The sequence below is a fragment of the Mus caroli genome, unplaced genomic scaffold (genome assembly GCF_978045245.1).
Source record: "Mus caroli unplaced genomic scaffold, Mus_caroli_1 scaffold_17, whole genome shotgun sequence".
Classification (NCBI taxonomy): Eukaryota; Metazoa; Chordata; class Mammalia; order Rodentia; family Muridae; genus Mus; species Mus caroli.
The window spans coordinates 93883553-93906603 of NW_028227272.1; the positions used below are offsets into that span (position 1 = coordinate 93883553).

At 43.1% G+C, this 23051-nt stretch overlaps 1 protein-coding gene across 2 annotated transcripts in view; it reads right to left on the minus strand.

The window, feature by feature from the left end:
• The window catches only part of Dscam (DS cell adhesion molecule), a 580573-nt gene that overhangs the window by 251536 nt on the left and 305986 nt on the right, over window positions 1-23051 (minus strand). The gene's annotated exons all lie outside the window — the stretch shown is intronic.

A 23051-nucleotide genomic window follows, 5' to 3' on the forward strand; every position in this document is an offset into this window, starting at 1 on the left:
TAAATTAAGGAACTCAGGAAGCTCATGAAACTTAAAGGACTCAGGAAACTCATGAAACTTACAGGACTCAGGAAGCTCATGAAACTTACAGGACTCAGGAAACTCAGAAGTCCCAAACAGATTAAAAGTGGAAAATGAGCTGACCATGTGCACTGGGAGAAAGCATGCAGTGCATATTTTTTTACTGTTGAAAGTTCACTCTGGAAAAGCTTCTTATGCAGTCAACATTGTTAGCACAGAGACACACACCCAGTCAAGGTGCAGAGAATCAAACACACATTCCTCAATCCCTCGCCCAAGGCTCAGGGATCTTGTAGAAGAGCTGGCAGATATCTTGTAAGAGCCAGAGGCAATAGATATCCACAAGGAAAGACCAACCCTGGATATAGCAGGGCAGTTGTAGGGCAGTTGTAACCAAATTCCAGGATAGAGAGGGGGAGTAGGCACGAGTTTCACTCCTAACTGAGGTGCCATTGATTGATAGCTGCTGTGAGAGGGAAAATCAATTTCGTCTAAGAGGAGAGCCCTTTGTATGTTAACCACTTTCTAGGGCAATGGTTCTTAACTTGTGGATGGAGACCTCTTTGCAGGTTATAAATCAGATATCCTACATATCAGATATTTACATTATGATTCATAGCAGTAGCAAAATTATAGTTATAAAGTAGCAACAAAATAAATATTATGGCTGGAGGTCACCCCGACTTAAGGAATCATGTTAAAGGGTCACAGCCTTGGGAAGTTTGAGAACCACTAACAATACATCTAAGAAAATATGGGCAGTACACATTGGATTTAATGGGTAAAAAATATAAGAGAACACCAAGTTTGATGGTCAGAGAAGGGGTTGGATCTGGGAGGATTTGGAGGAAGGGTGACTTGGGGGTCTCAAAACACATTGTCTGATATTCTCAAAAAACCAATAGAAAAAAAAAATAAAAGTAAAATAAAAACAACTGTTCCACATCAACAAAGCCCTCTGAGAAGAATTATCCTATGTACTTAGGGAATCTTCTCACGATGGGTACAAGCTGTTATGTATTTATTTAAGGACCAAATCTGTTTCAGCTTTTCTATTAGTGTAACCTGGGATATTTTCTTTTATTAAATACACAATAAACATATCATCTTATAAATTCATACTCATGTCAGATATTTATTTCTTTTACAGTAATAAAATTGAGATGTAATTGCTATATGCCTAATTTAGCAGATTTTCTGGGACTATGCATCTTCTTTTAGGATGCAGAAGTTAAGGGAAATAACTTTTCTGTTGCAAATTCTTCACAAAGGAGCATGCACTTTTTGCATCAATTTGAAATATGTCAACAAAACATAAAAAATTTAAATAACAAACAATAAAACATTAACATATATCACACACTTTCCAGGGAAGTCTTACTCCCTCACAGAATATAGACAACATTTATCATTCTAGGTCGAAGTTCAAGTTTTTGTGTATTCTATGTTTGTGGATATCTGGGTCTTTTTTGGTTAGTTTGAAATAATGAATCTAAAATACAGACAGCTACTGTTTTCATCTAGTGAGGAGAATTCGGTGTTAGATCCCCAACTCCACATCCTTGGGTGTGATCTCATTCTCACCTGTGTGATTCTGGGTGCACAGACAGACAGTAATATCAAATACTAGTACTTCAGAAGGATGAGATTGCCTTCCTTTTGAAAATATGAATTTCTAAATTTATAGTACAAATTTATAAATCTCTAAACATGTCACACAGTTCAATTATAATTTGATAATGAAACAAGTAAAGGTATAGAATATGCCCTTGTCATGAGTCCTGGCCATCTGCTGGAAGGTGGCTCAGCCACTTTTGTCACCGTTGGAATTGCCTGAGAAATATTTCCATATGAGGCCTTATTCCACCTGAGAGAAAATGTGACTTGTATCTGGAAAAAGGCTAGAATGCAAAAATATCATCTTCTATTTCTGTTTTTCAGAGTTTAGTTCAAAGCTTCTGTGGTTTACTATTGTGGAATCATCAGAGGTCTCTCTCTACACGTGCACACACAAGCATGTTTTTGTATGTGCAAGTGTATGCATCTATGCACATTCATGTGTGTGGCAGGTGTACATGCATCTTCATGTCTATACATGTTCATATTATGGCTGTACAGGTGAGTTCACATGTGTCTGAAGGCCAGATAGTATTATCATTCCTTAGGGTGATCCTGGTTGTCAACTCAACTGGATCTGGAATCCATCAAATGCAAGTCACTTGGGATTTACCATATCAGATTATCTGAAGTGGGAAGACCTACTCTAAATATCTGCAGCACCTTCTAACCAGATGAAAGGACATGAGAGAAGAAAACGGGGCTGTTTTTCTGCTGCTCTCACTCCTTCTATCAAGCTTATCTATCCTATTGCTAGAGTACTTGTTTACTGATACTAGAACTAGTTTCTTTGGGCTCAGCCCACTGAGGGTGATAACATCCCTTGGCAGGTGGGCCTAGACTGTTTCAGAAGGGCAGATGAAGAACATAGGAATGAGCCAGTGGGTAGCATTCCTTCATGTTTCTGCTCCAGGTTCCTGCCTTGAGTTTCCACCCTGACTTCCCTCCATAGACTGAAAGTTGGCTGAAATAAATGCTTTCTTTACTAAGTTGCTTTTGGTCACGGTGTCTATAACCCGAGAAAGCAAGCTAAAACAATGGTTGTTTATTTACTTACTTTTTGAGACATTGTCTCTTATTAACTTGGAGCTCACTGATTCAGATAGGATGTCTGGCCAGCAAGATCTAAGAGTCTACATGTCTCCAACTCCACAGTGTTGTGATTGTAAGCACATGCCACCATTTCAGGTTTTGATCTGAGTTTAGGGGAATCAAATTAAGTGGCTAATGCTCCTAAGATGAGTACTTTATAGACAGAAGGATCTCCAGTGTCCAGCTTCACTGACTTAGGGTCTCAAATGTTTCTGCTGCAGGCATTATTGCCTCATAATTCCTGTCTTGCAAGGACCATTTGTTAGTCACAGGACATTTGCATTGATAAATTCTTTTTAAAAATCATACATTCTTATATAAGATAAAAGAAATTCAAAATAATGGACTGAGAAAAGGTCAATAAAGACAAGCCCTGTCTTAGCACAGAGTTTAACACTATTAAAAGCAGCATCTATCAACTTATTTGTTTTAAAGTATGAAAATATGCTTAATGATAGAAAGCTACAAAAATTCCTCCAAGTTCTATATAGTCTAGATATTTTTTTTCTTTATCTGCTCTTCAAAAGGAAGCAATGAGAAATCGTTTACTGCCTGTCATGTGTCATTGTTCTGCAAGTATTTCTTATCAATATATACTGTGTGGAACAAAAATATGTTTTCTTTTTCAATGTATTTTACATGGTTATATAACATTACAATAATTCCTTCTTTGAAGTACAGTGACACATGGAAGGACAAGAAGGAAACATATACAGATGCTGTCATCTTTTGAGCATGGGGCATTTATTTGAGAATTGACAAGCCATCCACTGGGAAGATGTAAGTAGTTGGCCATCTGTGATGGCTCTTTAGCAGGGTAGGAGCAAACCCATGATGGCAGTGCCAACCCTGCCCTGGTCCTGTGTTGGGTGGCTTTCCCTTACACTGTATCTGGAGGTGTGTCCCTACATTTTCCATTCCTGATTGCTTTGCCCACTGAGAGCTAAATACTGGCAGGACTTTGGTATTGTCATTTCTATGGCCCATCACCAGTTCTCTATATGTGAATGTTTGCCTTTCCCCACTTGCCCAAAAGACGATTCTCTGAAATCATGATAATTGAAAGCAGGATGCTGCTGTGGTAAAGGTCCAGTAGTTCCCAGTGCCTAAAGGCAGCCCTAAGAGATGGATTAGCATCATCCTTAGTGCTGTTGTTCAAACTGGAATGTGTCTTTTCAGTATAATAAAGAGCTGGACTGGGACAGGAAATACAGGGGTGGGACTTCCAGGGAAGCAGAGATATAGGCAGAGAAACAGGAGACAGGGAGACTGTGTTGCAGAAGGGAGATGGTCAGAGCTGGAAGCAGGCAGTGAGAACCACCACAGGAGGAGATATAGGATAAGTTTAGATAGCTGAAAGACTGCCCCAGCAAAAAGCTAACAGTGTTAAACTATAGAGAAGCCTCCATGGCTTAATTAAACCTCAAGCAGGCTCCATGAAAGTACCGCAATAGTCCTCGGCATGCTGCCTCTAATCTGCTATCTTGGCACATGAAGAAGACTCGTAAGACATCAATTCAGAAGAAGCGGAATCTTCTATTACTGTGAGACTTACTGAGAAGTTCAGAGGACGGAGAAGGAGCTGACCAATCTGGTCTTTGATGACCTGTTCTTTGTCTCTGATTCCCATCTTGAAAAGGACCAACATGCTAACGAAATGTTGCAAGGAAGAACATTTCTTCTTTATCCATCATAGGTTATGGAAGCCATGCCCCCTGGGTCATCTCAATGCCAAGGTGTATGGAACCCTTTGGGGTACAATGAGAACTAAGTAAAGCCATATGATGGGACCTCCATTGTGTCAAGGACCCTTCATGGTTACCTGGTTTTCAGCTGCACCCTGCCTGATGCTTTACATGAGATGTTCCTGAGTCACATAGAATTAGATGGTTTGTTCATATTCTTACATGGGTTATAGACCCTTTTAACATAGACAAATTCTTAAATGTAGATTATTAAAGGCAATGAAATATGACACCCTCACCACACACACATACCTTGACTGTCGAGAACAACCTGGTAACAATTGCCCAAAGGCAAATTTAACAGGTAACATTACTATTTTTGGTGTAGGTTAAAGGGAGAGACTATAGAGTTTTAAATAGAAATATTTCTCAGCTATAGTTTATAGTCTTTGGCATGTTAGACACTCAGCAAATCAGTCACCTGGGTAATAGCGGTAAGTTACTTTTAACGTTGAGGTTGTCACTGTGAACATCAGTGATGACTAGGCTGCACAACTCTGGTATCATGGGATGTGTAAGGAGTATCCCTAGCTTCTCAACAGATACTAAGCAGCTCCTGAGCTCTTAGATGCTTAAGCTCCTACACTTGATCTCCATCACTTTCCTGCTCTCTGCTCCTCTGTCACTAGACTTTTGCCTGGGTTACTACTATCCCTGTTTTCATACTTGTGGCTGTGATGTGTTTAATGTCCAGTGTAAAGGAACAAGTGTACAGTTAGAACTCTAAACAGACTGGAAGCAGGGGGGATGTAGGGGAGGGGAGTTGAGTCACCCTGCAGTCAGTTAATGTGAGCATCATTGTAGGGCCAGTAAAATAAATCTGTGACAAAGTCTGAGTCCAGTTGGCCTGCCCGGGTGCACCAAATGGGTTGGTGGGGTATTTTGATCTAGAGACACTATCTCAGAAAATGGACATTTACACAGTAGTGTCACAGTAGGTCCTCTCAGGATGGGAGCACTGCAGCTACATGCCTCCCTGTGTGGAACTGAGGGGTAGAAAGCCCACAGGACAGTGCCTCCTGAAGCTCAGCCATGGTTCAGTCCCGTTCCATCAAAGGCTGGGATTAAAACAGGAGATGCTTAAAAGCTCTGTTTTGATGTGGTATGGGTAGTAGAAACCCTCAGGTTTAACAGCTGAGCTTCAAAAAGCTGCCGTGCGTTGAGCTGATTATCAATGCTCCTGTGGTAAGTGTGAGGGAGCAGGTAACCAGGGCCCAGGAGCTTGCAAGTCTCTGAGCTCCAGGAGTGCAAACCTGGCATAAGACTCAGCCCTATCACCAAGGGGCTTCTGTCATAAACAACTTTGAGTCTTAGAACTAAAACATGAAGGAAGAGAGGAAAGAAGTTGGAATTTAATCCCCAAACCTGTATTTATTCCTTGCACCAGTCTAACATAAAGGTTTAACTACATCCAGTGAGATGTTTATTAATTCACTTGTTCTCTAGTTGGCTAATTTGTCGAGTAGTCTTGTCTAGTCTGGCTATAGACTCTTACACATAATCCCGAAAGCCCTTTTAAATGGTTTGAAGTAGACCAAGCTTTCCTGTTGTGGGTTTAGCCTAATGCTGCTTGTATTATAATGTTAATTTGGGTCCCCCAAAGTGCTTACCTGAGTGTCCAGACATAAGACACTGAGGTACCTTGCCCCCAGGTGGTTCTGATTGGTAAATAAAGATGCCTGCCTTCAATGGCTGGGCAGGGCAGACAGAGGCTGGACTTTTAGGATTTCTAGGTTTGGAACTGAGAGAGAGGAGGAAGGAGGGAAATCTGGTATGCAAGGAGAAAAGGAGGAGGGGGGGAGGAGGAGGAGGGGGGAGGAGGAGGAGGAAGAGTAGGAGGAGGAGAAGGAGAGCAGAGCCACCATGCCTGAGAAGAATGAAGGTCAGGGAGGCATATCCTGCATATGAAGGAGCCAGGAGAGTATGGCCCAGTTGGGCAGCCCTCTGGGTCCGGGGCAGCCAAGGTATAGAATTCATAAGTGACAATTTTGGATTATTAGCAGGATTATTGGCAGGAGGTGGATTAACTGTGTGGAGGTTAGGGAGTGGTCCAGCTATTGTGCTGTTTAAGGCATATCAAAATATAAAGGCTGTGTGTGTGTCTTTCATTTGGGAATGTTAAGCACTAAGGCTGGTAGCAAACCCACCACTGGGATTTAACCATTAAAATTTAATTCAACACTTTCCTACTTTGAGAGATCTCTTAGGATCACAGAGAAAACCCAGGTTTCATAATCTGATGGAAACACACTGTCTTCCAGAAGCTAATGGAAACAAACTCTAATAAGCTATCTTCCCACTTTCCTGCTGTGCGATGTCATTCAAGATGCTTAGTTAGCTCTCTAAACTTTGGTCTGTTCCTCTAAGAAAGACAGGAGATTGGAAATACCCACTTTGTTCTACCATTGACAGTTAGATGACTGCACAGATGTCAGGAAGACAGACACAGCTCTAAATTCCAGGTCAGAGCATTGGTAACGAAGTATTGTATATCCCAATGTAACTATGAGAGAATCACCTTCAAAAAGCTCATCATAAAGAAAGCTGTGTATTTGTGGTACCATTTGTACATATATAAACACAAAATATTATGCCTCATAAATACATGTAATTATGACTTGCCAACTAAAATATTAATAAAAATAATCAAACATAGATATGATGACAAAGAGCATGACAATTCTGTTCTGATAGGAATTGATCAACATGTACATATAATCATTGGAACATTGACACAAACAAGGTAGGGCTCATTTTAAAAAATATCATTGATTTAATGTGTTTTTAAACTTTCACTCTTATTAGCTCTTAGAGAGTTTTAAGTTTTATCCACAATGAAATTGTCCTTGCAAGACATGCCCACTGGTGTACTAGTGGCATGAACAACATCAGAGTAACCAACCACTTTGTGGTTAGATTTAGGCCCAACTCCACAAGATAAAACCCATATACCTGATATCTTATGAGGGCCGAGAACATATAGCCAGATGGATCATAGGTCCTAGGATGAATCTGCTATGACTGCACTGCTAAATGGACAGAATATTAAGCCGACTCCCAATGACTCAACATTATTCCCTCAGACTAATACATTTCTCAACAATCACCTGAGAAAATTCTGTTTTCAGTAGGTGGTGATTAACACAGAGACCACAACTGGCCAAGATGCAGAGAATAAGAGACCACAGAATGCTTAGCCCTAAAGGAAATGTAAATAGTACCACCCCCAGCCCAAAGATTCATGGACCATTGTAAAAGAAGGAGCTGAAGGGGTGTAAGAGCCAGAGGTGGTGGGTGACTACAGAAGGCATCTCACTCAGTAGGGCAGCTGCACATGGGTGCTCCCAGGACCTCATTTTTAAGTTATGTTTTTAATCACAAGAGACAACCTCACTTAGAAAAGTCTAAGCACGGAAGTGACATGGAAGAGGTTTATACCACATTTCTGACATTCGACCATGGGTAGAGCTCACCAAAGTGCTGGCTTAGTATACATGAGGTCCTGGATTTGATCTGCAGCATCACAGATGTACATGTATATGTATATGTATGTGTACATGTATACACACATGTATGTATACATGTACTTGCATATGTACATGCATATATTTCTGTCACTTGGTGTCATCATGGTAAAATGTATGCCAAACATTTGAGGCAGTGTTACAGGACCTAGCTGTGTTCACTGAGGTATGGAAAGAAATAATATATCCAAGAGCATCTTTATACATCCTGTGACAGAATGTGGAGCATGAGAGTCACACAGATTTCAGTTAAACACCAAATGATTATCTGTCCAAAAGACATGCAAGGATGCTCTAATACACTGTGTGAGAGTACTCAGAGGTGGGGACTTGGGGGAATTAATTAATAATGTGAGTAAGGCCATATAATGGGGCTGGTGCCTCGTGTAAAGAGGAGGTAAAGTAATATCATCCTCTCTGTGTGCTGAGAAGACATGTCAAGGGAGCAGTTACCTGAAAGCTAGAAAGGGATGTTAAACAAGAAATGATTTATCAGACACCTTGGATATCTGCATCCAAAACTGTAACATAAGTATTATGTCACTGTGGCTTAAGACATTTATTCTGTAGAATTTTATCCCAGCATCTGTTTTCAGAAGTCTTTGCAACTGCACAGTGGGATCATGGTGGGAATGCGGGAACTTTCTTTGATGTCACTGTCATGTTGCTTCAGCTGTCCGGCCTATGATGCTTAGTATCCAAACATGTGACATACATCAAGGAGTCCTGAAAGTTAGACATTATGCAGCCCTCATCATATAGCCAATAGCAGGGCTCTCTCTTCCTACTTGCAGACTAGCCATTGATCTGTCTGCATGCATGCCTGCTCTACACTGTATGATGCATGTCTAAGGAAACTCAGTGTCAGACCTGCATCTCCAGCTCATTTTTCACTCAGCATTCAAGACTGATGCAGTCATAAAGACACAATATAGACATCTCTTAGATGTTGTTATGGAATCCCACCACACTAGGCCATCCCTAGGTGTCAGGACATAGTCCCACCACACCAGGTCATATATGCTGCCTATTAAGATTCATACTGTGGTCACAACTCTGTAGACTCGCCTCTATTCCTTTCTCCCCTATCAGGCTTGAACCCTCTCAGAATCTTTGAGTCCCATTCTCTCTCTTGATACCTCTTTTAGTACATTTCAAGTCTCAGCTCCTAGATTTAAGTTTTTAGCAGTGTTGCCCACATTCTCTATACCCAGGGCCTCATTTTACCCAGGCTGAGCTTTATCATAGCTTGATGGGAATGTATGTTGTTCACGAATATGATATTGGCTCGATGTCCCTCTCCTCCATGCAGAACAACAAGACAACATTGCATACTGTTCAACCTCTCATCTCCATTACTCACAATGACTCATGATTATATCCTCCAAGAGTACTTGTTAAATTGATACTCATGTGAGGAAGTCTGTCATCATATTCATATTCAGAATGCTTTCTTAAATGAGGGAACAGCTCAGTAGTGAAGAGCTTGCCAGAAAAGCATGAGGACTAAAGTTTGGATCCCCAGAACCCACACCAAGCAGATGTGGTAGCCGCCTGTTATTCTAGTACTCAGAAGGCAGAGATAGGGAATCCCAGGGCAGGCTTGCTAGCTTCAGTAGCCAGAATCCACAAGCATCAGGTTCAGTGAGAGATCTTGTCTCACAAAACAAAACAACAAAGCAAAACAAAACAAAACAAACAAAACACACAGTGTACAGTGATCAAGAAGACCATTGGCATCAACCTGGAGGCTCCACACATATGTGCACACATACACATACACCAGCATAAGTGTGTGCCCACTACATGCAAATAGGCACACATATTCCACATACACATATACATGTATGGTAAAAAGAGAAAAAGCTAAGATATATCATTTTAGATTCCAACGTGATTATTTCCTTATGTACAGACCATGAAAAGTGCTTTGCCCCTCTCCTGGAATAATCTCACTCTATTACCTGAAAGCAAACACATTTTAGGATTTTGATGCTAATTATTCTTTCATTAGACACTCAAGTTTTTGCTGTGCAGCTGGGTTAGGTCTTCAATAGAGACTGCAGAATGTTCAAAAAAGATTTGAAAATCATGCTTGATTTTTTTCTTTTTTACTCCAAACTATTTCCTCAGTTTGCTTTCTTTATCCCTTGCTACTTCTGTCTGAACTGAGCCAATAATAATTAAAAGAGCAGATGGCTCTGCTAATCAGATGTCGCCTGGTAACGCCACATAAAGAACCTGTCTAGGCTGTGCCTGCCACCTCGCACTGACAGCCGCACCCCCGCATGATGGTTCCTCAAGATGGCTTGCACAGCAGTGTTGAAAAGTCAGGAGACTGGAGTAAGAATCTAAGTTCTCAGTCTAGAGTGTTATGCGATGATCCTGGAAATGAATATATAACATTTCAGAAACTGGAAAGCTCAAATAGCATTAACGAAATTAGAAGGGGAAATAGGGTGACTTTCAAGCTCTCCATTTCTCTTAGTTCAGATGTAGGTCAGAGAGGAATTAGACTCCTGGCAGGGCTCTGCTATGCCCTCCATTCTCTGTGTTAGAGCCACCAGCAGGAGCTGCAGATGGGACCCCAGAGAACAGCCTGGGGACAATGGCCCCTTGAAGAACTGCATTGGCAGCTTTTATCTGAGAGAGCTGAAGGAGGGGTGGTGGCTTAAGATGGTTGGTATGAAGGTACAGCTAAAACATTCTCTGTCTAACATATTTTTAAGTTCTCTGACTTTGACGTTATTTGGAAACAAGGTCATTGTAGTGGATTACCTCAGGATGAATCCCATGGGTGAGAGGGCCTGATGTTCCGTGATACGATGTGAAAGTTCAGGCACAGAAATAACTGAGGACCAATGGGAATCCTGACAACATGGCTGACTGAAGTACCCTGCTCAGGAGCTGATCTACGTGTGGAGAAACAGCCTGTTTCAAAGACTCCTGTGAGGGGAGTGAGAGGAAGAGGCAGGAGACAAAGAGCCCAGGGCAGTGACAGGAGGCACCAAAGGGGAGGACTTTGGAAAGCCACACTGGCCACTGTAACCTCAGCCCTGTGCTTTTGTACTGCATAGCCCGGGGTGTCCATGGTGCTTATGGTCTGGCTTTCCAGAGTCACACCAGGGTCACACCAGGGTCACACCAGGATCACACCAGGGTCACTCCAGGGTCACACCAGGGTCACACCAGGGTGATGCTATGTCCCTGGGAGCACTGTTGCATGAAGTGAGGGAAAATCTGGGCTGTGTAACAATCTAACTATGCAAGATCCTCCATTAGCCAAAACATTAAATATCCTGCTTGCAACAGCTATCAATGTACAATGTACACTTAAAAGACACTCTCAACTATTCCCCAGGACAAAATCAAAGACTAGGCTAAATGGAAAGATGCCACATGTTCTAAGAACAGATGATTTGATATTGTGAAAGTGTCAATTTTCTGAAAATACAAAGAAAGCGATTCATCTTCCTCCATTTCTGGACAAAGCCCAGTTAGAAGTCAACTGCATTGATGCCAATTAAAGCATGCTATTTCCATCCAGGGGACTAGAAAATTCTAAAGATATTTGAGAATACGTAATCTTGGTGGGGGGTAGAGGGAAATAAACATGCCTTATGGCATATAAACTGCCGAAACATTCCTGGGGAACCACTTGTGTGGTTATTTTTAGTTGTAAGTACTCCCTATACTTCAAACCAGTGGGTCCTCTCCAAAGGCTCTGTCCTAAGTAAATTCATAGATTTAGCTATATAAAAATGTGGCTCAAGCTGGGCGTGGTGGTGCACACCTTTAATCCCAGCACTCTGGGAGGCAGAGGCAGGCGGATTTCTGAGTTGGAGGCCAACCTGGTCTACAAAGTGAGTTCCAGGACAGCCAGGGCTATACAGCGAAACCTTGTCTCGAAAAACAAAACAAACAAACAAAAAATGTGGCTCAATATACTCTTTCTGACACTTCAGAAAGTAGAATGAAATTTAGGGGTATTGAGTTCATTAGTAAGCTCATACTTATAGTGGTTAAAAAGGATAGTAAGGTAGAATTGCCAAAGTTCTGGAAAGATCTTCAAGGTAATCTATATGATACATAAATCAATGTACTATATATGTGCACATATAAATATAAATTTACATATGCAAATGAACAGAGGTACAGAAGTAGCAGATACTGAAGTGAGTTGGGGGAGGAGCAGATTGCATTCTCTTTCTTATGCCCCGACTCCTTGCTATCACAGACACTGGGGCAGCCTGCTCCAAGAGGAGTCAGTGGGTGTGGCTCACAGCACATGCATTACAAAGCCCTGGTAACTTGGAGACACAGGAGGATCAGGAAGGCTAGGGTGGCACAGATGTGTCAAAGGTGGCCTAATTTCTCTTGTTTTCCAGGCTAGCCCACTGGTAGGCATGGATGTAGCAGAGAGAAACACTTTCAACATTTCTTCCATCTTTGTCATCCCTGCTTTGTAAACACCTAAGCGGCCATGTTCCCACCTCCTTATCCCCCCTCAGCTGTGGCTGCTTCCCTCCTGCCTGACTTTGCACCTAACTGCATCACTGTTGGCCTGTGACAGCAGCTTCTCCTTTCCCTCCTGTTCCTGTCCTTTCCTGTTTACCTTGTATTAAATGACTGGGTATTCAGGAAGAACAAATCTGAGGTCTCCCCCCACCAAAAAAAAAAAAAAAAAAATCAGGAAATAAGGCATTCTGGTTTAGGCAGTGACCTCCCCTCACCAGAAGGTTGTAAAGTGTGATGTCAAGGAAGGGCGGAAGGGTGGCATTGAGGCAGCCCAGGCACAGCATAGGCTAAGCTGCACAGAGAAATCACTGGACCAGTAGTAATGGTGCACCCTATGTAGTTGGCGGAGGGGAGCATGTGGAACCAGCTCAAACCCTACCCTGGCTTCTAGTCCAGAGTCATCTAGCATATGCATGTTAAACACTCTGAGAGCAATCTCACAAAGACATTTTCCTCCTGTAACTAAGACTTGCTCAGTGTACTTCTCCCACAGTTAAATGAGGCTCAATTACACACTGCTAATTTAAGCCCGCACACTGCATTCAACTGTGCACCTAATTACCCTGTTTAGTTTGTTAATGATCAGAGCTTTGCCTGTGCAGATCTTAGAGTCTGCCATTAATCTTTACTCTAGTTAGATTTCTTGTGATTTTTTTTCCAGAATAAATCCTTCAGAAAATAAAATGACATTAGACTTTTTTTTTAAAAGGGATTATTTAAGGATTAACAATAACAACCGATGAAACTCAAATAACTGGAATAGTACTCGTTGGTTTATATGATGAGGGGACACTTGTCAGTCACTACAGGGCCACTCATGTCTAGGAAGAAATGTTTCAGTTAGAGGCAAGAATAGCAGCTAGAAGACAAAGGAGAGAAAAGGAACAGGGAACTGCACAGAAGGACAAAGAAATGAGCCTGGACAGAGGAGAGTGCTTCCCCAGGAGGGAGGGGGCCTTGTCTGGTGTCTGAGGATTAGATAGTTGGGATGAGACACAGAGGATGTGTCTGGTTGGAGAAAATTATGGAAATTTCATGGGCTTAAATTAAGATATGTTTTGAAAACAGAGACTCCAGGACAGAGTGTTGGTCTGGATGCCGGGGTGAGGGAGAGGATAGTGGGACGTTTTCTCCTGGGTCTGGGGCGTGTTCCTCCACATGGTGGGCTGTGTAAGAGCCACCTCTACTCGGTGGGGACAATGACAAGGAAGGACAGAGAAGGACTAGGTCGGGTAGATTAGTGTTTAAAGACAAGTAAACAGGCAATGTTCCCTGAGGCTACACTGGAAGGACACGTTTCCTGTGGGCAATCTCTTCAGGAAATGGGTAAGGCTGGAGATCGTTGTGTTAAAAGTGCCCTCCAAAAGACCCAACATGCAGCTGAAAGAGTCAGATGCAGTTATTTGCACCCAACCAAAGGACAGAAGCAGCTGGCCCCTGTTGTTGAATTAGGGAATGCTGAAAGAAGAAGGGTGATCCTGTAGGAGGACCAGCAGTCTTAATTAATCTGGACCCCAGAGATCTTTCCAACACTGGACCACTAAACAGACAGCATACACCAGCTGATGTGAGGCCTCCAACACACATACAGTAGAGGACTGCTGGGTCTGTGTTCATTCAGAGATGATGCACCTAACACTCAAGAGACTGGAGGCCCCAGACAGTTTAGAGGTCAGGTGGGGTGGGGGGTGGGGGCATCCATGTGGAGACAGGGTTGGGTGGGGAGGAGGTGTGGGAAGTGGAACAGCCAGAGGGTGGATGGGGAGGGGTGAGAAATAGAATATGGGGTGTGAAAATGAACTACAAATAAAATGAAATGAAAAAACAAAGTGCCCAGATACTGGGTGAATCTGGGAGGAATGAGAGATAAGTCAGGAGTGAGTATGATGATGATACATTGTGTGACATTCTCAGAGAATTACTATAACAATTAGTTAAATTAATACAAGTATAGTAAAGTAACGGAGAGATGGGCATTATGTTTTCTCTCACATACGGAGACAGAATAAGATAAAATTTACCCGGGAGATGGCTCAGTAGGTACAGTATTTGCTGTACATGAATAAGGACAGATTTAGATTCCCTGCATCCACCTACAAGCCCAGCATGGTGGCAATGCCTTTGTAACCCTAGCGCTGGGAAACAGAGCAGGAGGATCCTTAGAGCTTATTGGCCAGTCAGACTAGCAAAAATGGCACAATCCTGATTCATTGAGAGATCTTGTCTCAAAAATTAAATAAATAAATAAATAAATAGATTAATTAAAGTAGAGAGCTCCTGGGGAAAGCTTTTGAGGAATTCACTCAACATCAAATTGGGGTCTCCACTTGCACACACATGCACACACACACACACACACAGAGAGAGAGAGAGAGAGAGACAGTGACAGAGACAGACAGAGCAAGACAGAGAGTAAGACAGACAGAGCAAGACAGAGAGTGAGACAGAGACAGATAGAGAGAGAGGGACAGAGATAGAAAGAGAGAGAGAGACAGGTAGAGAGAGACAGAGAGACAGACACAGAGAGAGAACAGAAAGAGATAGAGAGACAGAGAGATGGACAGAGAAAGAGAGACAGAGAGAAAGACAGACAGAGAGAGATAGAGAGACAGACACAGAGAGAGGAGAGAGAGAGAGACAGAGGGATGGTTTGTTATGACTTGTGACTTGATGTGAATTTGGCCGGGTAGAAAAATAAGAGAATACATCAAAGCATGACGTAGACAAGGGAGGAAAAACCATCTTTTTGTGTAATCATTCACTCATCATAATTTTTAATTTTTTTTTTTTTGGTTTTTTGAGACAGGGTTTCTCTGTGTAGCCCTGGCTGTCCTGGAACTCACTTTGTAGACCAGGCTGGCCTCGAACTCAGAAATCTGCCTGCCTCTGCCTCGCAAGTGCTGGGATTAAAGGCGTGTGCCACTATGCCCGGCATTCATAATTTTTAAGAATAAATAATTGTAAAATTTAAATCTAGATAATTATAACTATTAAATCAACATGTTCAAAAAGAATAAATAGTGGAGGGAGCTGACATGAAGGCCTTTCCGGTCTCAGAAAGTGGCTGAGCCAAGTTCTAGAAGACCCTGGGCCTGTGATGGAGATGCGCTGAGATCTAATTGTGACATCTGCCCACGTGGTGCCCACATAGTGCACAGATGGTGTGTGGCAGTGAATTCTGTGACGGATGTCCTCGTGGTGCAGATGACATGTGGGAATGGATTTGAAAAGTCTCAGATGAGGGCAGAGATTGTGCTCCCAGCACTTATGGGGTAACCTGTGGATAGATTATGAGATCAGCTTCATAGGCTGTAACTTCATCAATAAGCATCAAACAACAGGGGAGTGGGCCTTGCCAAGGGTTTGCTTCACTGGGATGTGAGAAATGGGGCTCTGAGTGTGTTTCTGGGCTCCGTGTCTGTTTGAATGTGCACAATGGACTCAATATGAACTGTGATTTGAATTGTTTTCCTTATTATGATGCAGACACAGAATCTAGAGACAGGATTTCTTTCTTTGCAGAAGCTTCCATAAAAGAGGAAATCTAATCTTCCTCACTATGTGTGAGTCCAGATCTTTGGGATTATTTATTTTCTCTTTATGTATGAAGATTAGTGGGTCTGTCACTGACTTGGCTGTATTTTCAGAGCTTCAGCGGAAGCTGCTGATATTGAGGGTTTTCTTTTATTGTTTTTACTTGCATCTCTCTTATTATTAGCTGTTTTAATGCAATATCATGTGAGGTCTTTGAGTTATGTTTACTTCCTAGACACAGAGGACGGTGTATTAAGAAATCATAATGCGCTTCTGTAAAGTCACACAAGTATCTATGCAAATATATTACAGACATAGCTAAGGGTAGAGAAAGAGATGCAGGTCTCGGGGTCACCCAGGGCTCTAGGATGCTGATCTTCAATAATCCTGTAGAGACTCAACCTTCACTATGAATAACTCAGGTTCCTGAGTGGCATCCTCAGCTGCTTCCACACAAAGCCCACCAGCTTTCAGCATGTTCTGCTGCAAAGATAACCAGTAGAGTCCACATAAATGGATGCCACATGCAGGGGTAGCAATGGGATCTGAGATTATCTGAAATGAACTCCTAGTTAGAGGGAAAGACCACAGTATATCAGGGTGAGTAGTTACAAAGCAGAGCAAAGACAACCAGGTTAATAGACATAACAACTACAGTCAAGAAGGACCAGAGAACCAGGCGGGTGGAACTGCTATCCATATGCAGCTATTTTAGCCTCTTTCTGTTGCTGTGACAAAACACCTGAACAAAAACAGCCTAGGGAGGGCGGGTTTATTCTGTTTATAGCTCCAGAGTGAAGATGGTCCCTCATGGCTGCAGGAGCCTATGGCTTCCCTGGCAGTCAGAAAGCAGAAAGAAGGAAACAGGAAGAAGGGCCACGCTCAAAGCCTACCCCAGTGCACTTCCTCCAGTAAGGCTTCACCTCCTGAGGCCTCCATCATCTTCCCAAACAGCACCACCACTGGAGACATGTTCCAGTGTGTGAGTCTATGGGAACAGTTCACATGCAGTTGTGCTGCAAGAACTGTGCTATCTCCACAACACCACTGTAGCCTCCTCAATCCCACAGACTCATTCAGAGGAAGTCTCAAGGGCCCAGCCTCCACCAATGTTCACCCAGCCCCTTCCAGGAAGCTGCACCATGTGATCTCTCTCCTCCACTTGATGTCCTTCTTTGTAAATATCCACCACTCAGAGCCTTTGGGAGGTAACTGCATTAACCAGAAGTCAGTATATCTACATATACACATATACTGCTGAATCTACTGACTTTACATTTAAATGCAGCAATGCAAGTATTCTTTTTTTCATTATGTTTTTTATTTATTTATTCACTTTATATCCCAGTATCAGCCCCACTTCCAGTCCTCTCCTCACACAACTCCCCCATCCCCTTATATTCTGAAAAGGAGCCCCCCCCATCCCTCCACATGAAGTGGGGGGCACATGAAGATCAAGCTGCATTCAAGAGCACATCTGTTACATATGTGTGTGTGGTGGTGGTGGTAGGTGCTAGATCCAGCCATTGCTTGATCTTTGGTTGTGGTTCGGTCTCTAGGAGTGGATATTAGTCATAAAGTATAAGACAAACACTCTACAATCCACAGACCCAAAGAAGCCAAATAATAAGGAGGGCCCCTGGGAAGATGCTTGAATCTTTCAAATAGATATCAGAAGTGGATGGATGGAGGACACTGGATTGAAGAGAGGATGGAGCAGGGTGGGGGGATCAGGTGCAGGGAGAGCAGGGGCGAGAGCGCAAAATTCAGCAGTGGTCAGGGGTGAGGGTGTCTAGGACATGCCACAGACCTGGGATGAAGGGAGGTCTGCAAGTCTATGGGTGACTCTGGCTGAGACCTGTAGCAGTGTAGGTGGTAATGGAGCCTGAAGTGGCCACCTCCTGTGGCCAGGCAGTACTCCCAGTGGAGGGATAAGGACACCAACCCACCTACAAAATCTTCCACCCAAAATGTGTCCTTCCTGCAAAATTGGCAGGACAAATTTGGGAGAGAGATGGAGAAGATAGCCAACCAATGACTGCCCCAAATTGAGACCCATCCTGTGGGCAAGAACCAATCTCTGACACTATCATATGTTATGCTGTTATTATACTGTTATGCTGGCAGACAGGATCTAGCAAAACTTTCCTCTGAGAGGCTCTACCCAGCAGTCAAAGGAAACAGATGCAGAGATCCACAGCTAAACATTGGATTGAGCTCAGGAAGTCTTGTGGAAGAGTTAGAGGGAAGGATTGAGGGACCTGAAGAAGACAAGGACTCCATAGTAAGATCAACAGAGCAAATACTCTTTAAGCACAGTTTGCTTTAGACATACAGAGAGCTATTTAGACAACCAAAAGGAAGTAAGGGTGTAGATGGAGTTAAGGGATTGCAGGTAATCTTGAATGCAGTTCAAGAATGGCCTAGAGTTAGGAAGCTTTGCGTCAATGTCTCTTCCAACAGCAGGTGAAGTTATACCTTCTTAGCTGGTAAAGGCAGTGACAAGTGGCTGCCAAGAAAGAAAGACACAATCCAAAAGGATGGGGGGATTAGAAAATATCCCGTTGTATGCTTGCTGTCCCAGAAGGCCAGGCCAGCGAGTAAGAAAAGCGTGGGGAGGTCTGTGGTTGGGGACGTTGGAAGGGGCATCTGTGCCATGATAAGTTGAGGGGGGGGTCCCGGAAGCCCCAGGGTTAGGAGGCAGGGTGACAGTAGGTAGGTGGGGGCAGCTATTTTCTGGTCGTTAGATGGGAGATAAAAACTGGTGAAATTGGGTGGAAAACAGGTGATGTAGATACAGAGCCAACAAGGGGTAAAGGGGCAGAGATCAGGGATCTGGGGGTTGGAGGGTCAGGGGCCATATGGCCCACCCTGGATGACAGAGGCAGAGGATGGAGAAAGCCCAAGTAGGTGCACTGCTTTGGCTGAGTTTTCCTGTAAAGGATCAGGTTAATTCCCAGATGGTCCTTTAGGGGGAGCCCTGGGACCTTTCCCTGTCCTCCGCCCACCTTTGAGCCTGTCTCCCATGGTTAGTACTTTATCTTTAGGGGGAAAAAAAAATCATGAACTCAGGGCATTCTAAGGGCTTTCCTCCACGGATTAGTCAGACCATGATCGGTAAGAGCGCTTTATGGGTCTAAGCAGAATGCGCCCAGTCCCATCTAAACTGCCACCCAAGGAGGGGAAAGCGCACAAAGGGTATGTTAGTTTGCTCTGCAGAAAGCCGACTCTAGTAGTTTTGGTTTCATTCTCCATATTTTTCTTCCCCTATTTTTGCCCTTAGCAAGTTTATATATCAGGGTTTTTGTTTGTTTGTTTGTTTGTTTGGTTGGTTGGTTGGTTGGTTGGTTGGTTTTTTGTACACCAGCAGGACACACTCATTCTGTACCAGTTTTCATTAGCAAGTCTCATGATAATTACGAGACTTGCAGCAAAACTAGCCAGTGCCCGTCACACACCCTCGGAGCAGAACATGGTAAAGTTGTTCACTCCTTTGACGCAATCCAACATGTGTTTAATAAAGGTAGAATTTCCCTACAGAAAATATGAGTGAAAGTCCCCAGTGTTCTGAGATAATTTACCCTCTTCTTGAGATTGAGTGCTAAAGCATTCCCTCAGATGTACATCCTACCTTAATATCCCTGAAAATTATTCTCCTGTCATGTTGCAAAAGTTCAGCTTGTCACTTAAGAATAAAATGAAGCCATTTTAAATGCCCCACACGGAGACCATCTTTCTGACATTAAATTTTAATTAGGGGATATCTTTTTTAAATAACCAATATTTTATCCTGAGAAATATGAGGACCACACATAGGGAAGGTAACATTTTTTTTAAGTGGGCACCATTTAAAAAATAATCTGAGTACATGTGTATGCATCTTTGTGTGCATCAATGCTAAACTTCCTGCTATTGATGGCTCAGGATTGATAGGACCCTGATATACTTACTAAACACTTTGGCCTATCTTTCAGACATTGAATCTCACACACAGTAGGCAGGAGCCGACAACTGTACCCCAGCCAACTCCTCAAATCATTTAACCTTATAGACCTAGCTGGCAAGGATCTCAACACATAAACTACAATTTCGGGTTTTTCTGATATAGATTAATTAAGGGGAATTAAACCACACACCACATTCTTGTTCTGAAGAGATGAGATGTGTTGCAGCCACTGGATGGACGGGAGCTCCCTCAGAACCTTCTCTTGAAGGCACAGGTCACCACTGCTGCCTACACTGCTGTTCAGTGACCTCCCTACAGATCATCACACCCATCAGAGGAGGGGAACCTTGAGAGCTCAGGTCTGGGAGAATGCAGGGGTGAGAAGAGAGAAATGCAGGTGAAAACAGCAAATGAGAACCTTATATCCTAGGAGGACAATTCTGCTCATTCTCTCAGGCAGCTTAATCAGATACCATTGGGAACGAACCTTTGTCACCTGCCTATCACTGATGCTATCTCCTCTCCTTTTCAAGGTCTCTTGGAAAGGTGCTATGTTTTTGCTTAGGAGAAAGAAACTGATGGAGCCTCAGTTGATATTTGTCTTTCCAGTTTCCTCTCTTGTCTGTGCCCAGTCTCATTCACACCAGAACTCAGTTTCTGTGCCAGTGAACAAGTAGATCTCAGAATTCAACTGAAATTTCTGTCATTTGTCTTAGCTGCACAGAGTGAAAGTTCTGGAGTCTATCAATCATCACCAGACAGCGATGACTTTAGACAGAGCTGTAATAGCCAGGCAAGAGACAAGAGTCTCTGCTTTGCTACTGACAGGTGTGAAGGAAATTTGCATGACCCACGGGGAGAGGCCGGACTGACTCTGAAGAGCTGCTGCTTGCTGTGACAGCCCCTTGCTTGCATGCCACTGGCTTCACGGTTCTCTATGGTGTCTGTGTAACTTTCCCCATATTGTGGCAGCAACAATCTGCAGAGGAGATGGTTGAAAACAGATATGCAGGTATACATATTCCTGGAGGGGAGAAGTTGTGAGATCAAGCCAGCCACACGGCTGTGTTTCTGCCAAAGCCTTCAGAGACTGACTGATCCTTTCCAGAATAGTTCAGCTTTTCGTTGCCTGTTTTATGGCAGTGTGATGACACCTTTATTGGGCTTTGTTCCTCTGCATCTGTGTCCAACTTCCTCTCACACAAGTACAGGATCCACACTGGATTAGTGGTCTTCTGTACCACTCCACTTATCCATATTGGATAAATAATATCTGCAAAAATGACCCAGTTTCAAGTCACGCCATGTTCTAAGGTCTGGGGATGCTAGTGCTTCAGGGAATCATTAGACACATGGCTTGTGGCATCTGGACCACAGATAAAAAGTTTAAAATAGGAGCAGAGAAGATGGTCCATTGTGAGGCAGAGGCAGGAGGGAGCTCGAGTGTGGGCAGAACAGTGAGTTTGAAGAGGCTAGCCTGGGCTAGATAAAATAAAGTGCATGAGAAACTATACTCATAGTGTTGCCCCCCTCAAAGGTGAAAAGTGGAATTTCTCCAAGGAAATATTTTATTTTAGAAAAATGCTAAGGAATATAATGCTATTGTATGGGGTGCAGAAATCACCTCAGCCCTGAATTGCACGGAGTCCTAGCCCCTCCACAGATGCTGCTATAGCAACGGTTGCTAAGCACATGCATCCGCTGCTGCCTTGTCCTGGCTATGGGGATGGGCAGAGGACAGGGCACTCTTCCTCAGATAAGCTCTGAAGAAGCCAGTTCTGCATTTCAAAACCTGCACACATAAAATCGAAGCAAACATCTGGAGGCAGGGGAATATCATAGCTCACTTCCTCCTCTGCCTGATTGCCGTAAGAACACGGTGTGTTAGTCACTTTTCCATCACTGTGTGACAAATGTCTGGGCAAGACAACTTGAAGGGATGAAGCAGACTTGTTTCATGGATTCAGGCCATTGTGGTGGGGTGGGTGGGGTGGGCAGCTCACAACATGGTGGACAGGAAACACACGGAGACAATGCTGTGCTGTCTCAATTTCTGCTTTTATTCTCTCTCCCTCCATCTGAGCACTGGAGAGGTGGCTCAGGAGGGAAGGCACAGGGCATGCAAAGCCCCAGGTTTCTTCCTTTAAATGATAAGGGAACAAAACCATTCTTACTCTATGCGGGATCTATGTAAGACCCTAGCCTATGAGACAAGATGGTACCACCCACATCCAAGGCAGGTCCTGGCCACCATTCTAGAAGCGTACTTCACAGGCAGCCTGGCAGTGTGTTTCACTGGTTTATGTGCTTCAAAGTTGATACCCAAGATTAACAACCACATAACTCTCAACACAAGTGACAAGCAGAGCAAGGAGATGGCTCAGCCGGTGAAATCATTCGCTGTGTAAGCCTGGTGACCCGGGTTCATGGTGAAAGAGGAGAATTGGCTTTTGAAGGTTGTCCTCTGACCCCTACACATGAACCATGGTGCTCATGAATACACAATCACACACATGTGCACATACCCGGGCACAAACACACACATGCATGCACGCACATGTGTACATGCACACACACACATGCACATGAACACACACACATACACACACACACAGTTATGCACACACATGTGCGAACGCACCCACATGCAGGATCTTGACACGGTGTAGTGACTCATCAAGTAGATTATATGTACATAGGATATTTGCCTATATTTCTGATTATCTCCTCAGTATGCTTCTATGAGAATTCTGGGGGTCCAGTCTTCATTTCTTTGAAAGAAAGATATTAAATTGGTGGATTGATGGTGTGGATTCCAGTCGTTGAGTGTTTTAAATGATCTGTGATGGTGATTGGCTTAGGGTCTAAACACATGTGTACACATACATGTATATTATATATATATAATATTGTCTATATAATATATATAATATTGTCTATATGATATATATGTAATATTGTCTGTATAATATATATATAATATTATCTACATAATATATATATTCACATTGCCTACCTCACCCAGAGCATTTATGAGCACAGGGAGGGAGCTGT